General features: G+C 41.1%; 1 protein-coding gene across 1 annotated transcript in view; it reads left to right on the top strand.

Moving 5' to 3' along the window:
• lingo1a (leucine rich repeat and Ig domain containing 1a) overlaps nt 1–20,202 on the top strand; it is a 125,111-nt gene that overhangs the window by 61,315 nt on the left and 43,594 nt on the right. The window contains exon 2 of the mRNA XM_053884531.1: nt 176–326. The gene's annotated coding sequence lies outside the window, so the exon portion shown is untranslated. The remainder of the gene's footprint in view (nt 1–175; nt 327–20,202) is intronic.

Below are 20,202 nucleotides of genomic sequence, written 5' to 3'. Positions count from 1 at the left end.
AGCTAAACGTAATAAAATCAAGGCACGCGCCTCCCCTGTGGCAGCTGCGGGCTTCCTTGCATGTTAATGGCCATGATGCTAAAATAAGCAGCACATGGAGATGAATCGCTCTTTAAATCAAGTGTACATTTGATGAATGAGCGCTAATGCAAGTTTTGCTCCTTTGCTTTTGCAGGTGGCTGATCAGTTGAAAAGGGAAACACTGCAGGGGGATGTGGTTTAAGGGGAGTTCTTGCCCACTTCAGCCTTCCAGCATCCCACCTTCTGCACAGTAAGCAGCTCCGGCAAACCCCCTCTGCATCAGCAGGAATCAGCAATTACATCTTGTGAGTATGATTGCCTCACCTGATTTATGAGATGTTCTTGCAAACCAGCACGCTGCTTTAAGAGTGAGACGCTTTATCCAACTTGACCTTGGTGTGCAATGAGGCACTTTTCTGTTGACCTCTCTGTGTAACGTAATGAAACATCTGCAATACGAAAACTAAATGGAAAGTTGAAATAGTTTTTTCAAACCTTTGGTGAATTGGATCATTTGTTCTATGTGCCCTCATAATTGTTTCATTTAAAATAGTCAGAAAGATGGTTCGGAGGCAGTTCCCACGCAGACACTCCCACATTGCTCATCTGTATGTTTAAAAGGACACACCCTAGTTCATTGGTTGGAACAAAACCCGCACCCACTGCGGCCCTTTTGGGAACAGTTGGGTGACCCCTGGCCTATTTCATCAATGAGAAAACTCACATGAACTGGAGCATATGAAACACAATAAGTCCAAAAATATGTGTTCATTTCTTTTATTACCAACTTTATTGTTCAGGGACTCTGAGTCTCTCTGAATATTATATAATGATTTCTTTACGGTCTGTCACATATTTATTAAGGACGAAATACAGACATTACAGAGCATGAGCATCAAAATGTCGCAGATGTTATGTAAATGTTGCATATATATATATTTATATATATAGCATATATATATATATATATAGCTATTGTCAAACTAATGCAAAATAAACAATATTTTGTTGTTTAAATGTATGTATGGGTCCATCGTTTGATTCAGTAATGTACCAAATTCATTCAAACTGAAAAATGTGGCTTCTTGTGGCAAATATTCTTATACCATTAAACTGTGATTAATTGAGATTAACATAATATATAAATAACAGAATTAATATGTAACATAAAAGCAAAAGATCTGACAGGTTTGTGTGGTACTGTTGAGCAACGTCTCTACTGGGCTGTGACAGTTTTCCAATCGATGTCTTTGCTTTTCAGATGAAGCATATTACAGGAAGGGCTTCCACCACAGCTCCTCTGTGTCTATTGCTCCAAAATGGCCCATTTCCTGTCTAGAATGTGTTTTCACAATTTTATCATCCCTTGCTCTAGTTATCTAGTTGCTCTCAGGGCCATCAGTCATCAATGCAGCATTGAGAGGAGCCGCTGTGCAGTAAAAGTGACAGATGGCCGTCCGCATGACTGGAGATGTACGAGCAGCGCAGAGAAGCTTGTGGGCTTTTTATTGTATTTTTAGCACAAGCATGATCTGCCGGTGGGGTTATGGGCTGGCTTACTGTATTTTCTGTGAATGGACATTTTGGGTGTGTCATCTCACTCCTTAGTGAAGACAATTGGGGGACAGCTTTATGGCTATTTGCTGTTATTTCACTTTCTTGGTGTGTTTTGTGCATAAGGAACTGCTGAAAGGGACAAAAAGGAAGTTGTATTTGCAATTTAAGGTTTTCAATGCAAAATTGGGTCACAAAATTACCATCATAATTTACCTAAGTCCATTGATGAAGTTAGGATTAGGGCAGGGTATTTACAATCAGTAGAAATGTGTGCACATAAACTGCCTACTAACTGTGTGGCATTTATTTCTCCCAGAACTTTTTGTGAGTGTGTGCTTTTATCAGACCAACAAACAGTCGATTCACTGTCATTAGCAGTGTCAATGGTCCATCTGGTTTGGACAAGTGTAACATGCCATATCTCATGTTCTAACTGTTGATGCTGCAGCTGAGTCCTCTGTCCTTCAGACCTGCTCGGAGCTGGTGAGGGAGGAGACCAGTGCCAAATTTCATCATCCCTGAAAATTGATCTGGAACTTATTGAAGAATGGTTTCTAACTCTGGCGTCTGTTTTCACAGTCAACTCAAAATAAAAGTGTGAACGGATATTTTGATGCTCATGCTCTGATCGCTGTAGGCTCCTTATTGAAACACGCTGAGTCATGATGTGATAGACTTGGGCTGTGTCCCATTTCTCACCCTAACACTAGCACTTAACACTAGTCTTGGTTTTGAGTGCCCTCCGCTATAAAGTGAAGTGACTGGCGTCCCTAAGTATTCGCACACTTCATGACAGCACGGATAAAGACAAGTCATTGGCTACCGTGCTGTGTTTGCATATTGCGTGTTGGAGACGTTTTGGAAATGCTAGCTCCAACATTTTTGCAACCTCTTTCATCAGCACTGATAATCTCTCTTGATGTTTGATCTGATGTTTGATCTTTGATGAACCAACGGCGCCAAAGCCGGCTTCGCCGCTATGTTGCATCGATAGATCTGTGAGAGGTATGACGATGTTAACGTTAGCCTGGATGCTAGCCGACTGTAGCTGTTGTACATACATGTATTGTTCATGGAGATGATGTGGTTCTTAACCACTCTCTCAAAACATTTCATGATGGTGGATGTGAGTGCAACGGGGTGAAAGTTGTTAAGGCAGGTGATGGCCAGTTTTTGGGGCCCTGGAATTATTGTGGCTGGAAAGACGGGGGAAGACACCCTGGTTCAGTGAGGTGTTGAAGATGTCTCTGAGCACATATCTTGATCAGTCGCCTTGGAATGTTGTCAGGGCCTGTGGCTGTTGTTTGGTGTTGCTGGGGTCCTCGAAGAAGCCTTGGACCTTCTGACTGTGGGCGCGCTTTTCTACTAGGAAGGCACGGTTCAGATCTGCCCTCGCTATCAGAGTGCCGTCGCATCACCAGATTTAAATGCAGCATTGCACTCCCTCCATCTTTCACACGCCTCTTTAGTCATCAAAGGTTTCTGGTTGGTCCAAGTGATGATGATCTTGGTGACTGTAACCTCCTCCATGCACTGTATGTATCCTGGCATAGATTGAGCGTACTCACCCACATTGGTGAGGCGATTGTCTGTTGCAGCCTCTCTGAACATGCTCCATTCGGTACGCTCAAAACAGTCTTGCAGTGTAGTCATGGCTCCCTCAGGCCACACTCGCACCTCCTTCACAGCAGGTTTTTCTCTGGTGAACAAGGCCTGGTGTGATTTAGCATAACAGAAAGGTGGTCTGACAAGCCAAGGTGGGGGGGCAGTGTGGCTGCTCTGACTGTCTTCTTGATGTTTGTGTAGACCAAATCCAGCGTATTCTCTCCTATAGCAGCAAAATCCACATTGGGCTAACAGTTCGGAAGCACAGTCTTCATGTTGGCCTGCTTAAAGTCTCCAGCAAGAATAAAAATGTCCTCTGGGTGCATGGATTGCTTGTCACTGATGAGAGAACACTCAGGGCTTGTTTGCACTGGGTGTAATGTAAACAGCAAGAATAGTGACGCTTGTGAATTCCCAGGGCAGATAGAAGGGTCTGCATCTCACAATCATAAACTCTATATCTGCCCAGCAATGACCGCAATGATTATCTTCGCTAAGCTCATCTTTTCTTTAAATCTGGTCCTTTGGATTTTTGGCTCCATACAGACTTTATCATAGCTTCGCAGTCCACCTGCTAGTCTGTCAAGGTCTATTTGTCACCTGATGCTGAATAGATAGTAGCACTGGATTTAGGGGTATTACTCTTTGGTAACACCTGTCTGTCTGAAAAGAAGTAAAGTAGTTCAAACCCCAACAGTAGAGCTGCAGAGTAAGTGCTGAATATAAAGTCACTCAAAAGCTCCAAAGAGTCCAGGTTAAATGAAGCGGAGTTGAGTTCTTTAAACACCGTTCTTTATACTGTGCAGATATTTGATTCTGCTGCCAACCTTTCAAACTACTGGCACAAGAATGATCAAAAAGCACACAAGAATGATCAAAAAACAATCTTCTGGAAAAGGTAGTTTCAGTAAGATCAGACACAAAACAATTCAAACTAAACAATACAAAATGTAACGTATTTCATATGCCTGCAAGTTTTTCAGTAAGACAGCGCTTCATCACCAAACTCTGCTTAATGTGCAAAATGCGTTGCTATTGCACCTGCTGCCATAAGAAAGGAGGACATTCTGGATGCAGCCCTACCAGAACAGCGATGCCAACAAAAGGGGAATGCTGGAAGTGAACTTTCAAAACGGACTCTCCTGTGCTGCTGCAGTACTGATAAGTGCCTTGACTTTCCCTTTGTAATTTTAAAAATTTATTCACCTTTTTTTTCAGTGCTCGAGGTCACAAACAGTCAAACAAGCATGCAAAACCAAACAACTACGACTCCACTAAAACATCCAGTCCTCTTCATATCGCCAGTGGTTATATTTTTTATGTGCAGCTCCTTGGACGGTTCAGACAGGAAATCAGACCATTCGTCATGATATATGTTCATAAATTATGGGTATTTATTTGTTGTGTTGTTTGATATCTTGTGAGTTCACATTTTTTTAATGCTGATGCTTTGTGGGTGTTTGTGAATCTTTAATGTCTTTGGTATGTGTCGGTGTCTTTGTTGTCAGTAGCCTCAGTGACAGATCGAATTTCCCCACTGTGGGAATAATAAAGACCATCTAATCTAATCTAAAATAAAACTCAGTGATGTGTGAAACCCGACCCCAAAGCTGAGCATGCCATTGTGGAAGACTTTAGTTCATGACTGGAGTTTTTTTTTTTTTTTTTTTTTTTTTTTTTAAGCAACTGTTGATTTGATTAGATCCACCCCAATGAGATTAGTGGTGCGCAGTCTTTGATCAGATGATTTATGATCCACTCCAGCTGACGACTCAAAATATAAATAAATTATTTATAAGGGAAGTTATTAGTTCCTCATATTGGTGCTCGGTATTGGCAACTAATCAAATACCAGCATATCATTCAGTACTGGGTCAGCAAAAAAGTGCTATCAGGACATCCCCACGATATGTTGCAGTGTACGTGAAATGGATTCATGGATGATTCATAGAAACGTCTGGTAGCATGTAATTTGGTTGCATCCGTGTTTGTTGTGCTCACCCTCATTGGCATAAGAAGAAGGGAAGCTGTTTTGCATTGTATACCAATGAATTACATGAGTCACCGGGATTCAATATAATTGAATATTATACCCAAAATGACCAGGAGTTCCATTAATATAGCCGAAACCATATAAACGTATGAGATCAAATTACAGATTAAATCCGTAGTCAAGCAAAAGTCAGCAGCAATTTCATACTATCAAATCAGATTACCCTCTAATTTCTTCAAAATGAAATCTTATATATACTAGAAATTAATAATAATAATTTTAATAAATACCTTATTTACAAATGAGTTTCAAACTTTTCCCGGTAAAGTCATTTTATTAAGTCATTGTGCAAATATAATGTTTAATGGTTTAATGGTTTCTTTCTTCAAACTCCCAGAACACTGAGGTGTGCAGCTGGGAGCTGCAGGAAAATGGAGCTGGGGAACAGTAACTGTTTTTCCTGCCGGGATCCTGCAGCAGTCTGCATGAGGACAGTGAAGAGGAGGATTTCTCCCAAGTTACTGAAAATGACCAGACTATTCATTGATCATTTCTGACGTCTGGATCTGTACTTAAATGATTAAAATCGTCTCGCTTGTAAGTAATCGCTCTCGCTTGGTTCAATGTGTTGTGAGAGCAGCGTGGATCAGTCAAGACACTATGTAACACTTGTTTCATTTTGGCTGTGATGCCACACTCAGCGACAGCCATGGCGGAGGTTCGTCATCAGTTAATATCTGAGGTGACTATGATCCGTAGCGCTAAGAAGTGACTGAGAAATAAGGAGGTCAAGCCAATGGTGGTAAATAGGTTGTCATGCAGCTGATGAAGACTTCCTTGAGACGTGTTTCCTTGTGGGTCACAAACCAGCTTTTTTGCACAGAGAGTAAAAAAGGGACATTGCCTGAGGCGCAGAGGTGTGAGGCTGCACAGCAGGGGGCGAATCAAACTCAGGCTACTCGAGACAGAACCCACAGTTTGAAACCGCCCTTAAAAAAAAAAACGTCTCAGTAGTCCAGGTGACCCTGTGGAAACAGAACTCCAGCCTCAATCTGGATGTTCTGATTATTGGGGTGCCTGGGTCCAGCGGCTTACTCCTGGAGGAACATTCTCTCTTTAGCTGTCATTTTTTTTCTCCCAGCTGTTTAGGGCTCTCTAACGAAGGTGGAGTGTATATCCAATAAAGTGCTGGTGGCCTGAGGGCTGGAGAGCTCTGGCCCTGCTGCATCGAACTTGTGTCGTAGCTGTAGTTTTTCCATTTTAGCCAGTGCCTGGGTAAAGTGCTGCCGCCTAACTGTGCACCAACAACTATAGGTTCTTCTAAAAACCAGTGCAGAGAATTTCATTCAAAAAAAAAGGTAAATCGTTTAACTTTAGAAGACTAAAATGAGTTAAAATCAGAGCTGTGTCGAGCCCCAGGTTATTCACACGCTTCAGAACACATCCCTCCATATCCAGCCTGAGGGTCAAATATTTCCGCACCAACTGAAGTCTGAAAGTGGCGGTTCTGCTTGGCAGGTGGACAAGGCCCTGACCCCTTCATCCAGAGGGAAGAAACAGGATTGACTGTGGCACCCGATGAAAACAATCCCAAACAAAATCAACCCTTTTTGCCTGTATGTTCTCAAACAGGCCAGGAGGCGGATCTGTTTGTGTATCCATTTCCTTTTGTTCATCTTGCTTTCTATTTTTTCATGAACATTTTCCTGTGTCCATCTGTGTGCCTACACAATGTGTTGCATATTCTTGTTAAAAAATTCATATATACAGTATTAGTTTATCCAAGTTTCCTAAATCCTCAGTTACATTCCAAGTGTGTGAAGTCGGTCAGCTTACCAGCGACAAATGGGAGCCCTCACCCACGTCAGTTCTGGGCTCTCATCATTTTGAGTTGGGTTGTTTTGATTTTGTTCCCAAAAATAAAAGTGCTTGGCTGTTTGGCACAAGATTTGCTGCTGCCTGCAGCTGCAAATGCAGTGTTCACAAGGGGCATGACAGTGTGTGCCAGCGGATATAGTTCAGTGTCAGCCGATTTTCTGTTTCACAGTGCTATGATTTGGTTGAACACTTTTCAGCAGAGTTTCTGCAAATTCCATATATGAACAAATAATTGCTTTCAATATCTGCACCAATCTGTTTTCCCTTCCTCTGTGTTTGCTGCAGCTGCTGCGGTGGACATGTTTGTCTCACCAAGGTCACTGACTGAGTCTGACTTGCTAGGCACAATGGTGGCTTGTTAAGGCTTGAACCGAATAGGTCTGTTACCAACAGATTCCTCCCCCACTCAACACAAACCCTTTCTCTGCCTGGGTTGTGTGGCCGGTGTGGCTGGTGGCTGGAGATGTCAGGGAAGTGCAGCGGTGGAGAACAGCGGAATAAGCGCCGGAATGTCAAAGTTTGTTTGCCCATAAAAATCCATACAAGCTTAAGCCGCAGGGTTCAGAGACTGAGACAAATGTAGCTGTCTGGAAATTATGGTTTGAGTATCCAGTCACAGGACACGTACTAGTCACATTCGACATGAGGCCTTTCTGTCTCCAACTCGATTGGCTGTTACAACCACTGTTCCCTCTAATTTTTCTGAGTAAACACACAAGCTCCCTGAGCAGTCCTTTGGGCCACTGCGAGCTGTCGGTCAACGTTGGCTGTGGTGACTGCTGTAATAATTAATATGCTTTTAAAACAGTGATGGGAATTTAACAATTCACATCGAGGAATTTAAAATGTGTGAAATTTAAAATAAAAAAAAGAAATAAAAGCCTTTCAATTGTCTTTGAAATGTTTGGATGATTACATATTTGTTAAACTGAATAATAACAAAATTTTTGTATATATATATATATATATATATATATATATCAGGCACACAATTGTTTAAAAACTTTTTTTTTTTCCTGCCACAGCATTTTTTTTTTTTAACCGGATATTGTAGATGTGTTCTACATCTCTCGTTTCTCCTCAGCCAGAATGACTGCATGTTGACTGGGTTCAATGGCTCAATGGCATGTGCCGGTACTTTCTAGATCCTGGCCCAACCAATGACACACTATAAAGTAGGAAGCGAGACGACAGTGGTTTGGAAAACACCTTTTCCAGTCCACGTCTAGAGCAGTGTCCATGACAACTGTTATACCATGCGCTCACTCTCTGCGCTGACATCACCATGGCAACCGCACACTCCTTCACACATGAATCTTCTTTTCACACATTACCTGGATACTCTCCTCCACGATAGTCATATAAGTCTTATTTCACAGCCAAACTCATTTTACATTTCACAGTATCCCATTCTACAGCTGTCATTTTGCACCAGTTGACCTTCCTCACATTGTCGTTACACACCCCAAGTGCACATCGAGTCTCATGACTCCACTGTCACCCTATTAGTTTTTTGACTCTCAAGAGTGGCTAATTTGAATATTAAAGCATTCAGTACGTGCTGATAAAATTGCCCCAAGCTTTTTTTCTTTTTCATCACGTCTCATTTAAAACAGGCTGCCCTGTCAATTCCCACTGCATGCTTCGTCTGTACGCATCATTAGACACAGCGAGTGAATCTGCTTGATCAGGAATTCATGGATTTCAGCTTCAAAGAACACTGAAGACGAGCTGCCTGTTTATTTTCACTACCTGCCATATAATTAAGTTCTAAGGGTGTTGCATCCATCTTTGTTCAAATTACTGACAATTTTCCTCCGGCTGAAACCTGCACTTTTCAATTTCACTTTTGCAGAATAAATGGTTTCCTTCACATTTTGCAAAAGGGGTGGCAACTGGCCGTCTTGTACTTTCATTGTGTTTTTAGATGAATGTGTGGTAAATATGCCTGAGCTTTATTAAGATGAAATCTGACATTCAAAATCTAAGGATCCCAAGTTCACCTCATTTTTGATTCCAAACAGGAGACAGAAATTTCAATGGCCCGACACTGGCACTGAAAGTTATTCTTGCCTTTAGTTTACTTAAATAATAAAACCCACTTGTTTCTTTGTTTTTCTGCATCCAAAAGTTTATTTAAAACATTGAAAAACATTTTGCATATGTCTGTCATTTGCTGTTGATTTCATAAAAGTCTGGGTGATACTCAGACCATACACCATGTGAGGCACGCAGACTTCCTGAAGTGGAGCTGTGACTATTCTGGGATGATGTGGGGATGCGTCGTCATTAATGACCGGAGATTTGGGTGTGTGCCACGGAATTGGGGGTGTGCTGATGTGTTCTGTCTGTAATGTCTTGAAGGTTAGAATGTGCCTTTTATCATCATCATTGAACGGGATGGTAAAGCACTGCTGCATTGTCCAGGTCACATGGTCTTGTAACCCCTGCTTAAAGGTCATGGCAGTGTCTTGGTGGCAGTGGAGCGCTAGACAGTCGTCTAAAGTGGTTAAGTCAGTAGCGAATCGAAACCATAGTTCCGCTCACTTCTGGGCCTGGAGCTGTGTTGGACTCGCATAACGGCGTCTGAGTGCCTAGATCCTTCGGTGCTACTTATCATTGCGGTGCATCGCTCGGGGGGCTCCACTCCTGGGTCTGTCACGAACACTGCCCATTGTTCTGTGTCCTGCTATGCTCACACTACTGACTACAACTGACCCTTTGAAACAAACCAAGTTCACGGGCAACATCTGACTGCCTGCTACCAACCTGAAGGCGTTGCTATGGCCAGACGGCGCCACTCGTCTGTCAACTGATGTCAACTGCTTGAATTATGCCACATTGAAAATGGTTGTCTTTTTGGACTCATAACTTCTTTGACCAAAGAAGTTTTAGTTGATTCTGATGAGGAAGAAACTCCATCCCCATATCAATGCAAGCTTCTGGCTGTCACAGTTTCTATAATATTATAAACAGTGATTAAAGAGAGAGAGAGAGAGAGAGATAAAAGCCTTTCCAGTTTATTTGAAGAGATGTATAAGTGCATAGTTTTGTGTTATATTTTAAATATATTTATAGAAGTTTTGGTTAATCATACCATATATGAAGAGAAATGATCAATTTCCTTCTTGATATCAAAGTCAAATTACACATTTGAAGAACTAGAAGCCAAATGGATTGATAAAGTACATTAATCCGTCTGTCGAGAGACGTGGTTCATGTCCACCCGAAGCCACCGTAGTCAGGACACTGGGAGAGCAACACACACCTAGGATTGAGCTACCTGTGCCATCTGCATCTGCTGATCGAGCATAAAGTGAACATGCATGGAGGAATATGTTTCTTTTATACATGGTACTGCAGGGTTTCCACCAGGACCAGGATCCAGTGGTGGAGATTCTTGATTCTGAAGCCATGGCGGCTTTTATTTTGCTGTGGCGCCGCGATCGTATACCCCGATCATCACCTTACTTGTCTCAAAACCTGCAGCACAATGGTTGGTCACTCTGCTTTATCTCTCCTGAGCACAAGCAACACCCGCGTGCATCAGTCATACATTCCCCCATTTTGTTTAGTCTAGACCTGGGTTGGCAATTAAATTTGCCCTGGGCCACATTATATACTGTGTCTGTTTTGAGGGACTGTCAAGCACAAAAAATGAGTTTATGAGAAAAAAATAAATTAATAAATAAAAATGAAATGTTGACCTGATGGGGAAGCCAAATAAAAAAAAAAAAGTGGCGATATTCAGAGTGATTTGGAAATTTCATGATCAACAACATAGGCAACTTATGTTGGTTGGTTGTGCTTAATATCCTTTAAAACATTCCATTATATTAAAGATTTACATACAGTCTAATGCATCCCAAACTCTCTTTTCAATACCGGTTTATTTTAAAGGATGTACTCAGCCTTTAAAATAATGCACCTGAAATACTTAACTGAATATTTTTTATTTTTTTATTTTTTTATTATAGACAGGCCGCATGTGGGCCCTGGGCCTCTCATTGCCCAGGACCAGTCTTGATGCCCATTCTGACTGATCATGCGCCATCTACACCAGGCCTTAGACTGCAGACAGCTCCCATCATCTTCGAAGAGCTGACCCTTGTCTCATGTCGTCCAATGGGAATATGTTGCACAATTCAATCTCACAAATACTAGAATATGGATTGTCAATGTTATTATTATTATTATTTTTATTATTATTATTATTGAATCTCACACATATGGTTAGTCTTAGTGAACACAGTTCAAATAAATAATGCCATTCTGCATCTGTTCAAACAAAACTTCAATTTTGATCTGTCACCAAGCCAGGCGACACATGTAACAACAGTCTCATACATTTACGCCCCTTAACACATGCCACTGAGCTCAGACAGCCTTGGTGCGAAACATCCATCTTTCATTCATGACCTTGCCTCAGGCGCTAAATATGCTGCAGATGTTTATTCCTTCTCCGGCATTCAGCCCACACCACTTCAGAGTCGTGTGTTGCGTGCATTGTCTGTTATCAAGGGCCTTCGCTCCTCTTATCTTCCTACTTCCGCTGATAGAGCGCTGAAGAAACATCATGTATGCAGTTTTACAAACCTGCCTTGTGACAGTCCGGATTATTTATAAAGCGGAACCTGACGTTGAATGATTTGCTTTAAAGCGAGACGGGATGATAGATTGCCTGGATTATTTCTCCTATAGCTCCGAACGGTCATTGAGTTTGCCCTTTATACGAGGTCGATTGGTTGAACCAAAATTTACCCCATCATCTCAGCTTCAGTTTCTCATCAATCTCACCCAACTAACACTGTAATCTCAGACCATAGTGTCAAAAGACCTAATGCTGGTGTTAGTTAATGTGTTAGTGAGATAAAAGTCAAAACATTTCAGAGCAATACACGTATTGAAGCGAAGAATTTTTTGTCCTTGCACTGAATGTAATTTGTCCATGTTGACTGACACAAGACTGATGAGGATATTTATTGGTCTGGAGGTCATAGAGGAGCAGGCAGGGGTCAGGAGATCACAACAACAGGGCAGAGGTATTGAGTGGGAATCAAGCAGAAAGAGGGTCACGCCATTGAAAAGGTTGAGCAGTCAGCAAACAAGACTATGACGGGAGCAGGTCATCACAGGATCTTGAACAGGCAGGCAGAGCCAGACTGGAGGAGTTAGCAGCCTGGGCTTCTCTGTATCGCTGCATGAGATGGATTAGCGTCATTCGACAACTACCTTGTTTCCAAAAAAAAAAGGGCTATAGCAGGTGTTCTTAACCTTTTTTGATCCCACATTTTCCAATAGAAATGGGCCCAAGGCGCATTCAAGTTATAGAACTGATTCATTACTCTTGATTTAATTTGTGTTCAATAGCCATATTTAATCTACATAAACGTAAACAAAGCAAAACCTTGCGAAATGACTTTAAACCATGTGATCATTGCAAAGATATTTATTTGTCATTGAAAAGCAGCAGAAAAAAGACAATTGAACGTCCTGATCAGTGCTTCCGTGAATCACCATTTCAACAAACCTCGGCCACTCACTCGCCACATTCATTCATTTATACTGTACATGAGAACTAGTGATGGTCACCAGACGTTACTTACTCATTGTGCAGTGATCCTAAACGGTCAGCGCACAAACAGGGCTTCTCTATTAATCTGGAGTTCTTGCCCAGAACTTGACCGGGGTGGGAGTGGAGGGTACCGAGACACAACTTGTGTGATGTATTACATCTATTATTTGTTCGCGATTGTGGTGAAATCATTACAATCAATCAACATGTGGATTGAGAGCTTGTTGTAACTGAAAGCAACATATATAAAGGAGCTCCCTCTCAGCCCTTCATCCCTTCATACTTTGAGTCGACATTTTCCGGTTGGCATCTGTCTGTGCACTTTGCTTTTTCATTTGCCAATTTCTAAATGAATAAATAAATTGTATAAAACCAGAAGTTTGCTGCAGAGTCTGAGCATGCAACACTCCAAACTGCAATGTATTGTTTTGACAGGACATATTTGACAGATTCATGACAACAATATAGAGTTTTAGACAAAATGAATCAGATTTCCAGGGAGGTGTTGACTGTACTTTAGTCCCACCCCCATTGGATGTGACAGATTCATTGAGACAGATGTCTGTCAAAACACTGAGACTAGCCATGAATCCGACACAATCAAAAAGTATGATCGTGCAGTACAGTGCATCTATTTGTCATTTACCTGTTCTCGTCTACTTTGATCTGTTCACGAGCAAGGTAACCCGGGACAAAAATGTCCTTGACTTATGCATCCAGACAAATTAGCACATGAACATACAGTACCTGTCCATCAAGTCAACTGAACTGGATCATCATTTATTTAGGCTGCACAAAGACGGCCATTTGTTGCAGTTTAGCATGCCGACATGGGTGTTTGTCTGGTTCATCCATACATAGGACCGCCCAGTGTTGGTCATCTTAGCATAAAAAAGTAGTTAGTTATGGTAACAAAATTACTTCTTTCTCCATTCACCATGCACAGGAACACTGTTCCTCACAATCCTGGAAAGTAAAAACTTTATTTTAAGCTCAGAAGACCATGACATGGACTGAATAATAGATGCCGCACCTCTTGTTTTTCCCTCTACAAAGAGGAAGCCGTTTCCCCTAATTTCCACTACTGTCCTCCTCACCCACACCCACGGCATTATTTGCAGCCCGAGAGGAGCGAAATATTCTATTTCTGTAAACGTGATTAATGGATTCCCAGTCTTCACACTGGCAGCCGACCACCAACGCACACGTGAAAACTAATAGCTTCTTTCTTGTCTCTCGTGTGACCCTGCCATGGCTCACCAAAATGGTAGTTTACCTTACCAAGCGCTTGGATTTCATGAGTTTGTGTTTTCCATCGTGCACATGAATGATTCAATATATGTGGGTGTTACTGAGGGATTCAAGCTCTTTATAGAAAATGAATGGATGGATTAATTCCCTTAAGCAAACTCCTCCATACATATTTTTTAACAAAGCAGTTGTGATGTTTTCCATTTTTGTAATTTTTGGCAATGGTTCCGAGTGCCATCGGATGTTCAAGGATATGGGGTGACTCTCTTCTCATGGCTCAAGCCCATGTTCAGTACCAGAGCAATGAGAGTTTAAGATTGTCATCGTCATCCTTTTTGTAGGGGAAGGTTTGCCACAGGAAAGGAAACGTTTGACTCAATTGATACTGTATGCTGAATGCTTCAACATTCAGGGTGACTTCTGTGTCTTCTACTAGTGGTGAGTCATAGTTTTTCAATACTGGAGAGTTAAGAGAGTAGGAGGTGTGGATGGGTCAAAACAAAGGTTATCAGATGATCTGGAAACATGGGTTTTAAAGCCACAAATTACAGGAAAGAATCAAAGTGTTAGATATTTCAGACTCAGGAAGCAGCGTTGATCTCCTCCCACTGTCACTAAAGTGCTGCTGTTAGGAGCTTGAGGTGGATGAGTAAATGCAATCTCCAATAATTGCGCTATCAGGGTAACTACTTTTGAACCAATGATCATTGAAAATTGTGGCTCACAAAAATGTGATGATGGTGCCTAAGTGACTCTTGTATGTTGGAGAACAAACACACTCAAAACAGCAAGGTTATCAGTGAAATGAATGACCACTCCGATCCACAAACCTCCTCCCTCATTTACCATAAAACCCCTTTTGGTATGACTCAAACAGCCCAATTTCTTTTAATATCCACTGAATCACTTGACTGACAATGTCTAAAATAAAACAGTGTTATTAGCACCTGCTTCAACATCTGCCAAACTGTCAATCATATTTGCTACTCTGTAGATAAATGCCATCTACCTGCATATTTGTACTTTATAAATGCTAATGTGGGTGGAGGCCAACTAAAGGAAGCTGGGGAGCAGTTTCCTGCCATGTTTGGCAGTTGTGCTGTTTTATTTATTTTTATTTATTTAAGTATTTTTTTAAGTAATCAGATCTCACATAGTCATCAAGCTATTCTTGTTTCTACAACTCTTGTCAGTTGTCTATTTCTTCCAGTCAGTCTTCCATCCACTTTTTCAGTAACAAGTATTCAAAGGGTCCAGCGACATGCAGGTTAAAGGTATATAAAAGGCGGCCCCCAAGATGTCCTTGTTTTATTTTGGGGGTTTTTTTGGCGATGGTAATGTATGGCAAAGTGGGGTATCAGATTGTGAATATTCTTGATAGGCCAAATGAACTCAATCATGTCCTTCCAGCAATCACTTGAGTGCAAGTAGTGCATTCAAGCGGCCAACAGGAGATGTGACACACCCTGAAAATGTCTTGTGGTAGAGAGGCACATTCCTCCAGATGCACAAATAGCATCCTCATTGCGGCATCTGATTATATGTTTTGCAAACTAATCACCACTTGAAGGCCATTCTCTCCCTGTAGGCAAAAAAAAATCACAGGTGAAAAAAAAATATCACCAAGCCAAAAAGATAAAGAACAAATCGCAGGTGAAAAAAACATCACCAAGCATTTGGTGCGTTGACAATGCAGAGACAATCCCTTTTTTTCCATCAGATTTGCAACCAGATTTGATGTGCTATTCTAGGTCCAACGTGCTGCTGTAGTATGCTCACCACACCTTCACACAACTGCGAATACAGTGAAAGAATAAATAAGGTAGACATCTTTTTTAATTTTTTTATTTTATCCGAATTTTATCTCCGAGCCTTCAGGTTTGTTGTATTACTCAATCGAACTTATTTTTAGAATCTAGCAATCAGATAAGTAACTAAGTTACTTTTAAGGTAGACAGTGGTCAGATTCCTTTTTCAACATATCCATGGCAACACAGATCTTCTCTCATTGAGAGGTAATGGTTTTTATAGAGCTTCAGTGTTTACAAAACGACACAGTTTAAGTCTGCTTGTAACACACCTCTTCCAGTTTCCCTCCACCACCGAACAAAGTGTGGAAGAAATCTGATCCTAATTGACTGCCACAACTGAGAAGTCAAAAGACGATTTTTCCAGTGACCGTGATTGTTTTGGTCACTTTTCTGTGTGTCCTTTAATGTAGGAACTGTTAGATATTAACAATCTGAATATCGGTGAACCCAAGTGCAGAAATGACTCAATGTTCCATCTAATTTGTTAGGTGTCTCGACAGACACATACTCTCTCAGGATTCCTTGGACCACTGAGAGCAACATCATGTGGCCATACCAGTATAAGACTTTAGAGATTATAAGAGACTTGGAATTTTACTTTCAGCTGGAATAACTGAATATTGTCAGTGACGTTATTACTCAAAGCTGAATAACTAAGCTTATCACTCTATGTTAAGTAGGACACACTGTGGTAAACTCAGAGTTCAACCTTCGACAACTCTCAATCCCTCATAACATTCTCAGAGAGAGACCTGATTTATCGGCTGTTTGTTTCAGGAATGATGCTCAGTTCAAATGGCACCATGCTGTAATTTATCGGCAGTTTAAGTACAGTCAAGTTGCTCAGGTGACATACCACGTACATTACAATTATCATTAGTAATAATGATCATTAGACTTGACTGTTGACTTTGTTTGCCGGTCCACAATTTCAACATTAGAATCTTTTGCTTCACTTCGTCACCCATGTGTGCTCATTTGCAAAGTTGCCAACGGATGAGAGTGGAAGTCGTCACTCGGGAAAATGTAACATTCTTCCACGTGAGAAGCAGGAAAACTCCCAGAGCATCTGCCTTCACTGACACTAGCTCGACTCTTCCCCATGTAACTGCCACCTGCTTGTGCGAGCTCATGCTGATCATGAGCTGCGTAGATAAAGATGTGTCAGCTTTCAAACTTTTGGTTGTTCATCCTTGATCGATGCGTCGTTTCCGCTTGTTGACACCTGTCTCTCAGCAAAATGGCACATATATATTAATGTGTTTAAACATTTAACAACTTTAAACAACGTCTTTGAGACACAAGCTGTGATGTGACTGAGTTGAGTTGAGACAGCTCCTCAAATGGCACCGTGACAACAGCATCCTGCACTCTGTGTCCCTCTTGTTCACTTTGGACGGATAGCAGCTTGAGTGCTGGGCGTTCTGTTTCAGTATCCATTCATTTAGTAGCTGCCATTGTTCTGATTATTGTGCTGCATTACTACACACAACTTTATTGACAAGGAGAGACCGCTTGCTGTTGTGACAAGCATGTCACATTGTTTTCATACTAGTGCTTATACTTGACCGTCTTTCCAACCAAAGATTGAGGGCACGGGCTGCGCTGACTAGAGGCAGAGCAGATGCAGCAGCACACTGAGGTTATGCAGGAAATTGAAGACAGAAGATAAAAGAACAGATATAGGGAACTTAAGTTTCATAAATCCTCAGTTTCCCGGAAAATGTGTACAAATACTAGTCAGATCAGAAGGTGGAAATTATTTGATATAATCCTCCTCATCTCAATTGATCTAAGATCCTACAATAATATCTGGTTGTGTAGTGAAAAGCCATCCTCTGCTCTTCCTCATCCTTTTGCATTTCAATGTATTTCAAATGGAGGAGCAAAAGCTCTTGTGCAACAAGAATCATATGATGAGGATCTTAACTTGTCGTAGAACTACTTGTCTTTTTATGTGGAATTGATGAAAGAATTAAAGATCAGATACAGTTGTTTGGAGCTTGGTTATGCATTGAACTCTATAATAACTTCTGTGTTCTTAAACAGACGATTGCAGATTCATGGGGCATTCAGATTTTATTGTGAGGCGGAGAAATAATCATATACAACCCTGCCACACTTTTCTGTCAGAACCAACATTAATGCTGTTTGACACTGATGATTGTTGACATTGTTTATTTTGTTGTTGGCTCGCTACCTTGTCTCTCCGTTTACCATGAGGATCTGATTTGCAAGGTTTAAATGATCATTAAGGAGACCGAGTCAGAGTCTGTGAGGCAGGTACATCACGGCCCACAAAACCAAATTATTGTGTAAAGGGGTGCACACATATAAGGGCTACTAAGTCTTTGGCTTTTTTGTATCCATCAGAGAACTCACACTTGAAGGTAAAGTACCCCAGTGTTGATCGATAAAGACTCCCAGAGAAACGAGAATCTTGTTCCCCAGGCCAAAAATCTCACATGGGCACACGTAATAGGTGGTGACGTCACAAGCCACAGAAACACAACACGCAACCACATGGTCTCTTTTAGCCTGGAAGGTTTTACATGCAAACAGCAGAGAAAAAATTGAATTTCACTGTCAGTCAGACTTGGCTACCTGGAGAGTGCAGTTAATATCATAAATCAGCCAACATGTATGAGTTTAAGTCGACTATGATTGGACCAGGTGGTCAGCTCCTGTGGAAGCTCCTGCTGGGCCACAAAATTCGCACATTGGACCTCAAGTCCGATGTCAATGTGAGTGTGTACACAAACCTGATATCAGCCGTGTTGGGAGGCACAACCATGCAGATCTCTGCTCCCTGAGGTCCAGATTTAGCTCACCAGTACGAATATGAAAACAAAGGGAATGACTGAATGCTAAGGAAATGTCATCACACGACCTATAACAGTATTACTGGTGTTCAATTCGGGACTCACACACAACAGTAACAGGTGTGGAAAGTGCACAGAAGTGTTATTGCAATCCAAAGCACAACTCTTCTGTGTGAATATGCTCCATATACTATAAATGATTTTGTCTTTAAATGAAGTATTGGTCTCACTTGTTTTTCACTCGCTTGTGAGGCCAGTGGGTGAATATTGGAAAGGTCTCCAGAAGTGAAGTCAGTAGAAGCAGCTGAACTATTGTCTAATCACTGAATGATTAAAGGTGGTTTTCCACTTTGTTCCCTGTTTATTCCAGTGTGTAATACTTCGATGCACTTGCTACACCTCTTACTGTTGAATGTTTCATGATGAGAATAAACATTTATTTTCTCAAACTTTATGCAGATATCATCACATTTGGTCATGCTTCCTGTTTTTCCTTGAGAAATGAGACGGTTGTGGGGTTTCCTCCAGAGTCCCCAGGTTGCCATCCTCACCTGGTCCGTCTCTTCATTTGTCTGGCCAGATGCACAACCTCAGTTTCACGATCAACAGTAGCATTCCTATCATGGCTTTTTTATGATGCTTTTGAAACTTTTTTTTAGTTCAAAAGACAGAAAAAAACACCATAATCATGTGCACTTTCATCATGTGTTTTCCGCTTATTTTCATGTTTCCACTTCTGTTTAATGTATGTTTAATAAATTTAGTAAGTAATTATTATTTCTTATGTAATACATTTTGGATATATGAATTAATTGTTGTATATTATTATTATTATTAATATATGCTTGTGAGATGTGAGAGTGTTTAAAAAGATGAGGTCATTATTCTAACGGCTTGGTGGTAAGGCACAATTGATCACATGTCATGGAAACCCTGGGTGAGGGAGTGGTTTTCAGAGGTTTTTACATCGCCTTTTTTTTTAATTCCCTAGTAGATAAACAGGAATCAGAATGAGCGAAGTAGGATCTGTAGGAACTGTTCTACACCTGGCCACCTGTCTTGTCTCTGAGAGCTTGCTAACTGTCACCACAGTTAAATCGGACATAAAAATCATCATCAGTGAAATCATGGTTATGTTACGTTATTTTAATTGTTACATTTTGTTACATTTGCTACATATGTAAACCCATCTATTGCAAAACCTAAATGAAAGACAGTGTTCCATTTCCTATCTTGGGTTTGTTCATACATGTATTGTGATACCTCCAGGGGAAAATAATCTCCAAAATGGAAAAGAGTGTATTGAAAGTATGTGCAGTCTGACTGGAAAAAATGAAAAGTGGTAATGTTTTCAATGTATAAATTTACTTTGTCTGATTGAACAGCTGACTATGGACAGTCTTTTAAACAGCCCTAAGCCAAGCTTAAATATAACATTTTTCAGAGGTACGACAGAGACATTCCACATATGGAGCGAGGTTAATGGAGCTAGCCGTCAAAGCTGGACGGCCTGATGATGGATGAGGAGTAATAGTGGTGTTACAATGTTTCCACTTTGCTCAAATGAGGCTTTAGATGCAGGCTATTAGCCCTGTGCAAGCTCAGACCTATTCCCTGTGAGATGAAAATGTGGTTAAAACGTCACCTGTCACTTGTTTAGCACGACAAGAAAACAAATGATCATTGAAA

Source organism: Synchiropus splendidus, chromosome 14, assembly GCF_027744825.2.
Source record: "Synchiropus splendidus isolate RoL2022-P1 chromosome 14, RoL_Sspl_1.0, whole genome shotgun sequence".
Classification (NCBI taxonomy): domain Eukaryota; kingdom Metazoa; phylum Chordata; class Actinopteri; order Syngnathiformes; family Callionymidae; genus Synchiropus; species Synchiropus splendidus.
The sequence above is the reverse complement of the archived record's forward strand: the minus strand, read 5'-3'. Positions and strand labels throughout refer to the sequence as shown.